Source organism: Belonocnema kinseyi, chromosome 10, assembly GCF_010883055.1.
Source record: "Belonocnema kinseyi isolate 2016_QV_RU_SX_M_011 chromosome 10, B_treatae_v1, whole genome shotgun sequence".
Classification (NCBI taxonomy): domain Eukaryota; kingdom Metazoa; phylum Arthropoda; class Insecta; order Hymenoptera; family Cynipidae; genus Belonocnema; species Belonocnema kinseyi.
The window spans coordinates 21,892,316-21,901,347 of record NC_046666.1 but is presented as its reverse complement, the minus strand read 5'-3'; the positions used below and the strand labels follow the sequence as shown (position 1 = coordinate 21,901,347).

The following is a 9,032-nucleotide window of genomic DNA, read 5'->3' as shown; positions in this document are numbered from 1 at the left end:
TAATTGTAGAATTTTAAGGTACTAATTTTTTTTGAGGAAACCTTTTAAAAGTGTTGTAATTCTCGCTACATTTGTAATGAAAGCTTATTCTCCTTCTTGGTTTAAAATCAAAGTAAGCTATTCATGTATAGAAGATTCGAAGAATCTTTGGAGAATTATTCACTGTAAAATTTTTTTGGCAATATCGCGAACTGTCCCTTAAAAAAAATCTCCAAATTCAGTTTAAAAAGTGGCTTTCCCTAATGAGCTGAATAATTTTCCCAAAGACTTGGGCAAATTTTCTCAAAAACCGAAATATTCCCCAGACAGTTGGGAATTTCACCAATATTATAGGGAATTGACAATATGAATGAACATCCTTTGAAAGATAATTAATTTCACCCCAATTCATGGAAATCTTCCCACGATGCATGGAAAAATTCACACATTTGATACAAAAAAAACTTTACAAACATGAAACCTGAATGTAAGGCCTCAAATATTCGTTTTGACCTATAAATATCAATGAACTTCTATTTTCTTATTTTTCTTTTGGATAGGAAATTTATTAATTTCGTCAAATTATTCAAATTAACGATTCAATTAAATTATTAAATTTTGACGTATAATAATTAAATTATTATTAATTATTATATCATAATAAATTACAATTTCGCTACCGCCTGCATTTGAATCTTGCTTCTTCAAGCTATTAGTTCGGAAGAAAATCCGCCAGGACGCGACGTGCCGCCTCTCTTACAAAAGAAATGAGCGGCGCAGTGTGTAAGAGAGAAGTCGACGCAAAACATACTTACTTGTTGCTGAGTCTACCGTGATCAAGAAGGGGTTTCTTCAGGGAGAAGCTCTTCTATTGCACTACGGTCAAACTGACCCTTGCTTTTTTATTAATATTTCAAAAATTTCGGGGAATGTATTCTTCACGAATTTTGTAAAAGTTCTCTAAATTTTAAACATAGCATAGGGACAAATTCCGGTCAAAATATATTTTAAAAATTTTGAGGAGTTTTCCCTACAGAAAGTTCGGGGAAATTCCAAACCTGATAAGAGTTTTGGAATATCACCAAAGAGATTGTGTGAAAAGCTTCCCAAACTTTCTGGAAAAATTCCCAAAATATTTTTTCCAGTGTACAATATTGGACAATGGTGGCTGATAAGAGGCCTTCTGTAATAATGAAATAGTCTTAATGATTCTTTTTTTTTTTAATCATATACTGATTTTAAAAACTATTTGTGTGTTGAAATAAACATAAAATACATAAAAATACGAAAATTAATTTTTTCTTGATTCTTTCGTTTTGAATGCTCGGGGGACCCGAAAGGTACACAATTTTTTTAAATGTCATTAAAACTTTCTTATCACAATAAGAAAAGGCAACTTACCCACTCCCTGCCGATTTCGAAACCGGAAGATTATTTTTTAGGCCCACGCTATTATTTATGATATAGATATATATTTATATTTACCAACAAAATCAGTAAGAATCCCTAATGTTATACAGAGAATGGCCACCACAGCCCTCATTATGTTGAAATATCAAAAACAAGTTTAGGAAGATTTTTGAACAAAAACCTAACCAACGTATATTCTTGAAATTACGTCAAAATTTACACTCTTTGCTGTCTTATCAAATTCAAAAAATCGTATTTATTTTATATTGCCTTAAAAATGTTATCGTTTCCATACATATAAAGCAATTAAATAAGTTTCATACGAAGCACAGTAAAAGATACAGTTTAAATTATGAATAATATTTACGTTAAAAAAAAAAAGGTTAGACCGATGGAAAATTTTTATTTATTCACGAATATGCGTTTCACAGAATGAGAGAATGTTTTTTTTTATGAAAGATAGACGTAATATGTTTTTAAGAAGTGTACGGAATTGTAATTATTAATATTCTTACGTAGCTCATGGGAGGTTTTATGCAAAAAAAATAACAGTTTTAAAGCTAATTAAAATCCACATATTGGTTAAAAATAAAAACGTAGGTGCTGATAGAAAAACTTACCTAATCTAATTCTCTATTAATTTGCGAAAATTGAATTGCCTCAATAAACTTATTTTCGATAATAAACAAACAAATGATAAATTTATCCTATAATCTTATCTCAGTTTTGGCTATTTATATAAAATTCTTTATTATTTTATACTTTAAAAACGAAGAACACTTTTTTAATTCCCAAAATCTGTCAAACTTTACTTTTTTCAAAAAATCAATTTTCTTGTGGAGATGCTAGCTTACATTGACTTAGCCCCTCATTTATCTAAAATTAAAAAATTAAATCATAATTCATTATTTAACTTTTATTATTTTTCATTATGACTAAAACTTTTTGGAATTTTTTGCTTTGTGAGATTGTTTTTGCTGAAAATATATTTTTGTTTTGTTTCAGGATTGAATTCTAATCAATAAATCTAACTATTCTATTATGGTTGACAATGTATCTATTTCAGATAAAAAGTTAACTATTTGGTTTAAAAGTTGATATTTTTTATTTATAAATTAAACTATTTGTCTGAAAATTTATGTACACTGTGAAAATTTCGCCTTCTTGTATCAAATTCAATTACTCCAGTCGCGAATTAATCATTTTATTTGAAAATTCATAAGTTTGGTTGAAAATAATTAATTCATTTTAAATGGAAATTTCACTGTCCCTTTTGGTTGAAAATTGAACTTTTGCATTTTAAAATGAAACAATTTTGATAAAATATTTGTCTTTCTGAAAATCCATTCGAAATGTAGAGAAATTAAAAAAAATTCAATTTGCCTTGGAAATTCAAAATTTAATATCATAGATTGTAACCACACTCTCATTCTTCTAATGTGATATTTAACGACTCAAATTGTTTTTCCATTTTATCTATAAATCGGTCTGATTCTCATAGGTAAATGGAAAAATCTTGTTTCAGCGATACAAATTTAAGGCAGAATCTAGCTTTCATTTAAGTCGTTTGGAAAATAAAATAGAAATAACCACTTAATTTTTTAACATCAATTTTTAGTTTCCTTGCTCAAAATCTCTCCAAGATCAAATTCGCGATGCTTAAATGGTGACTGAGTTTAATTCATTGCAGTTGTGCACCAATTTCAAACTTACAACTGGACACAAACGATAATTTTGAATTGAATACACTAAGAGTTCTACTCAGGTTCATTCATTTGAAAACTCTTATAAATGCGTGAAAATTTTTTACTATAACATTTCTCGATTAAACAATTCGAAATTTCAAGAAATTTTAAACAATCTTCAATTTGCCTTGGAAATTCCAAATCTAATATCACAGGTTGTACCCAGAACATTTGTTAAGTGAATGACGCCTTGGCAAACAACGAGTGCTCATTCCGAAAACCTTCAAGATAATACGAAACGAAGCGAAAATTCTTCTACGAATTGAGGTTTAGATGCCAAAAAGTAATGACGTTTGTGGAGTTTTTATATTACATTAAAGTAAATGGGTTTAACTCGGTCAGGTCACATTTCGTTCCTAAGCAATGTCATAAGACAAAATAAAATAAAATTCACTTTTTCGTGTTAAAGACAGTTTTCGGGATTGAAATTCATTATTTTTAAGGTCATGAATGGAATGTGACCTCGCTGAGTCAAATTACCTTTAAATTCGGACGCAGCGACCCTGAATACATCACAGAAAAATATAAGTTAAATTTTTTTGCATGTAAAACTTGCCGCTGTTAAAGTTTACATACTATTTGGCGAAAGTTTATCCTAGAATGAAATAAAAGCTGTCGTCTGCTACGACGTCCTTAACAAAAATGGGAAAACGTCAAAGTAAGCGCGAATTTTAGCTACGAATCGGGGCACTAGATTTCAAACAACAACAAAAAACAAAAGTTAAAATGTATTGCAGGTAAGACCTACAAAGATTAAAAGTTAAACATATTTCGTCGAAAGCTTTACCGAGCTTAGGAAAATAATTCTCAGCTCGTCGTCTGCATCACGCTGAAGTAAGAAAATTTCGATAAAACATGTAGAATCAACAACAGATGATACAAAAAAAATTGCTCTTGCTGATATATCTCCTCCGAAATAAATCGCATTATTGTAGACGAATAAGAACTTATTTATTACCATTTAGCGAACAGTACAAAAAGCAACTGACAGGTGGAAATTTCCATTTCTCTCCAATTTATTCAATTTAAACGACGATAGATAGCGCTGGCGTCGTAATTCTTGCTGCATCTCGATTAGAAATGACGCGTTCATAAGACCAAAGATTATCCAGGCAAGGTTAAAAATCAGAAATTATCTTCGATTCATCTAAGGTTTATCGAGCAAGGTTAACTTTTGTTGCGGTGAATCTTTCACCTGGAATTGATGTAAACCTTATCGCTCATTTTTTCTGTGATAAAACCGCTTTGCTTTCTGGTTGTTTTTATGAATATTCCAACGTTTATCATTTTTTTTTGAGGTTAGGAATGAAATGCGACCTAACCAAGTCAAAAGAACCTCGGATTCAGATTTAGCGTCCCCAAAAACGTTTAGGAATGTTTATCTCGTCTGGCGCTAGTTGCTGGATGAAACTCACAGAATTTTAAAGCCGCGCGTGCAAAATCAATTATCCACACATCCATTGGGGGCGCCCCTTTCTGCCACGTACTCAATACGCTTTTCTGAACGATCCAGCTCGCAAGTTGTTAGACGGTTTTCTTTATAAATTTTCGGTCAGAATAAAGTGTTTCAAGATGAATGCCGGTAGTAGCGAAAACCATGACCCTGGAGAACGTTACCCACATTCTCGGAGAGGTGCGTCACGTCATTATCGTCACGATTAGCGGGAATATCCTTTGAATTCTCGTAAAAGTCTTGCAAGAGGCGTCCCTACTCAAGATGACGACGATAACGACTCGCGTGACATGCGCCACAGTCTTTCCAGATCCAGATCCATTTCTGTAGTCTTACGTAGGAATCTGTCCAGATCTTGTTCAGAAGAATCTGTGAACTCTAATTCGCAATCAGAATCTGTGGAAAGAGTGAAGTCAGATGAGGACAAACCCCGTTCAACCTACTTGCTAAAGAGTTAACCAAAAATATTTTGACCAAAAATTCTTACGACGATTGTTAGAAATGGTCGAACATTTAAAAACCTGGCATTCCTAAAGAGAATAAAAAAATCCTTGAAGAGAAATATCTGACGGCAGCTAACTGCACAATTCTCAAGGCCCCCAATCTCAACCGAGAGATTGAAGAGTTGGCAAAAGCTATTTCCCTTAAAAAGGATAGCTTCCATATGGCTTCGAAGAATCTACTGAGTGCTGGCATGAATGCGATTGCCTTATGCTTTGATGAAATATTGATCCGAAAGGAGGTAGACACTGACTCCTTAATAAGTCGTCTAGGAAATTCGGGGAGAATATTAGCAGAACTAACGTTTAAAGGGATGCATCAAATGCTGATAATTTCAGAAGACAGGCTGGTAATTTAAACTAGAAAAACCCTCGCAGACGAGCTGGCTTCAAGGGTTTCAGGCTAAATCAACAGGGAGGGTGGAAGTAAGAATTATAAAAAAGCTGTAAACAATTTAATTGAAAAGGGAGCCATATCAGGTTGTACTTCTCTCAATGAACAGTTTATTTTCTCCTATTTTTTGCTAGACAAACCTGATGGACAAAAATGGTTTATTTTGAGCTTAAAAAATTTAAATAAATTTATTGTAGTTCCTCATTTTAAATTGGAAGACAGGAAAACTCTTGGCAGTTTATTATTTAAAAAAGGCTATGTGGCCGCTATTGATCTTAAAGATGCTTATTTCTTGATCCCAATAGCTAAACCATTTAGAAAGTATCTGGGATTTATTTTTGATGGGAAAGGTGAATTTTTTAGGTTTTATATGGGACACAAGAAAAATTATTATTGAATTAACCACGAAAAAAAGAAAAATGATTTTAGATTGGGCAACAGAAATCAATCGAAAATCCTCTTGTAAAATCAGGGAATTAGCTCAATTTATTGGCACTTTGGTAGCAACTTGTCCAGCCGTTCAATATGGTACCTTGTATATAAAAAACCTGGATCATAAGAAATACTTAGGTTTACAGTCAATTCATGAAAACTTTGAAAAGAGGATGGAAGTGACTCCTAGTATCTTAGTTGTTATGAAGTGGTGGATAAAAATTATTTGACTATTAATAACCCTATTAGAACGTTACGTTACAAGCTCGAAATTTATACTGATTTTTCTTTAACATGTTGGGATTGAGTTCAAGCGAAGTGCTCTTGCGAATAGACAACACAGCTGCCATTGCTTATAATAATAGAATGGGTCGCATTCAATAACCTAAGCTTAAAAAATTATGCAAGGAGATTTGGCAGTTTTGCGAAACGAGACAATTATGAATTTTTTCTTCCTACATCAAATCATGTGATAACTTCATTGCAGACAAAGAGTCCAGAATACAACCAAATGAAACGAAATAGGAAATATCCTGCGAGGAATTCAGAGAAATTCAAAAAGCTTTCGGATTTTTCTAAATTGATTTCTTTGCTTCAAATATTAATACAAAATGTCTACAGTTTGTACCCTGGAAGCAAGATCCAGAAGCGTTTACTATACATGCTTTTACTTTCAGCTGGACTTCTTATCAATTGTATGCGTTTCCTCCGTCTTCTCTCATTTTGAAATATTTGTGCAAAATAATAGCAGATAAGGCTTTTGGGGTTCTAGCGGTTTCTTTCGGGCCAACTCAGCCTTGGTTCCCACTGTTCAAATCACTTTTAGTAGAGGATTTGATTTATTTAGGCCCTGATTACGAATTGATGTTATGCTCTTTCAGGGAAAATCACCCGTTTGCAAAGAATCTTATCCTGGCTTTAGGGAAATCATCAGGAGGTCGTATATAGACGTGGCGTTCCAGAATCCTTCATTATAATGATTTTGGCTTCGCAAGCTGATGGCACATTACAACAGTACGATAAGCCTATCTGACTTTGGTGGAAATTTTGCAGAGGAAACGATATTTGGGACCCGCAGCCAGTTTTAAGTTTTTTCTCGAAACTCTGGCCAAATGCGGAGCTTAGTTTGGAAAATGTAACTAAGAAACTTGCTATCTCTATCGCATTAGCCACGGCACAGCGTGTTCAGTTACTTTTAAAGATCAAGATAGGAAACATTCAATTAAAATATGATTTGTTTAGAATTATTATTACACATTGAATTGAAACATCGGGTATTAGTCGATCACAGCCAATCCTAGAATTTTTCTTCTTTAAGTATCAACCTTGTCTGTGTGTTGCAAGTGTACTCAAGGAGTACCTTTATCGAACAGAAAACATACGCCCGTTTAATACCGATACTTTATTATTAACGTTTGAAAAATCACATCGTGCAGTTACTTCGCAAACAATTAGTCGTTGGTTAAAAGAGATTCTGAATAAAAGTGAAATTGACAGGAAGGATTTTACTGGGCACAGCACTAGACATGCCTCTAGCTCGGCAGTAGCTCGAAAGGGAGTTAATGTAGAAATTATTCGCAAAGCAGCAGGTTGGACTTCTAATTCAAGTGTATATACTAAATTCTATAATCGCCCACTACGGGAAACGACATGTGATTTTGCATCGAGCGTTCTCAATCCCTAATGTACAAACTTATAAATAAAGTAAAGATTCAAATCTCAAATCTGATGCTTAAAACAACTACAGATGATCTAGAGGATAAGATTATTCAGTATAATTGTATGATTAAACGAACTTACCTGAATTGAAATTCAATCAAAATTATGCAAATACGTCTCATCCGAATAGATCAAACTCTTCTTTTTCTTTTTACTTATCCCTTGTATTTTGCGTTTTCAGTATCAAAAAGCGTGATGAGTACGTGGTAAAAAGGGCGCCCCCCAATGGATGTGTGGAGAATTGATTTTGCGCGCGCAGCTTTAAAATTCTGTGAGTTGGAGCTTCACTTCAGGTAAGTTCGTTTAATCGTACAATATTGTCATATTACAAACTATTCTTTAAACCTTGAATCAACCTTTGAAACATTCTTTAGTCTCGTTTCTCCCATTTTTTCTTCTTGTACGGTGCGCGGTATAGTTCTTTTAGAGTACTCTTTATGTTCAGCATAATTGAAACTCTCTAGATACAAATTTTCAGGATAACAAATTTACAGGATGATAAATTTTCCTGCCAATTTGGGCACTTTTTTGTAATTCTCGCTAGGAACAAAGGGGTTAAGTATTTTTGTTTGTTGAGAAGTCCATCACTTTCTTAAAAATTCAACTATTTTTGCTCATTTGTGGTCAAAAATTCAAAAAATTTTTGAAAGGTATACTACCATGTTGAAAATCAGTTTCTTTTAAAGCAATGAATCTTTTTGGTTTCGTATTCAAATATTTATTTGAATATTTGCTTTATTTTTCTTTTCGGATGGATTTTTTTTCTAAAAAGGTAAGTAATCCTTTTGTTGTGAAAACTCAATAATTTTTGGTTGAAAAACCAAGTACTTCGTTAAAAATGTATGTGTTTTGTCAATAATTCATCTTTTTTAAAGAAAATTAATCTTTTTGTTTCAAAAAACAACTTTTCGTTTAAAAATACAACTTTTTGTAGAAGGTTAAACTTATTAGCTGAATATTGATTATTTGTTATTTAAAATATATTTACTTTTGAAATTCACTTCTGCTGAAGATTCGTCATTTTATTTGATGACTCATCTCTTTATCTGGAAATGTAAAAATTTCCTTTTTGGTCAAATGTTGACATTTGAGATAAAGAATTGATCTCTTTTCCTCAAAGATAAAATTTGTTTTAATTAAACTGTTTTTGACTTAATATTAAATTATGATTTTTTAAATATAATTAAATATGGTTTTTAATATATTCATTTGTTTGCTTTAACAATAAAATAATATAGTCAAAATTGAAATTTTTCAAGAAACTAAAACTATGAATTAATCTATTCTCAGTTGAAAATCAATTAGCCTATTTGATAATTCAACTATTTCGTTAAATAGTATACTTCCTACTTAGAAAATTTTCCTTTTCCAATTTAAAAATCATTTTTTCTCTATAGTTT

General features: G+C 32.1%; 1 pseudogene; it reads left to right on the top strand.

Moving 5' to 3' along the window:
* Positions 1–786: 786 nt before the first annotated feature.
* On the top strand, positions 787–919 carry LOC117182400 (annotated as a pseudogene).
* The last annotated feature ends 8,113 nt before the right edge of the window (positions 920–9,032 follow it).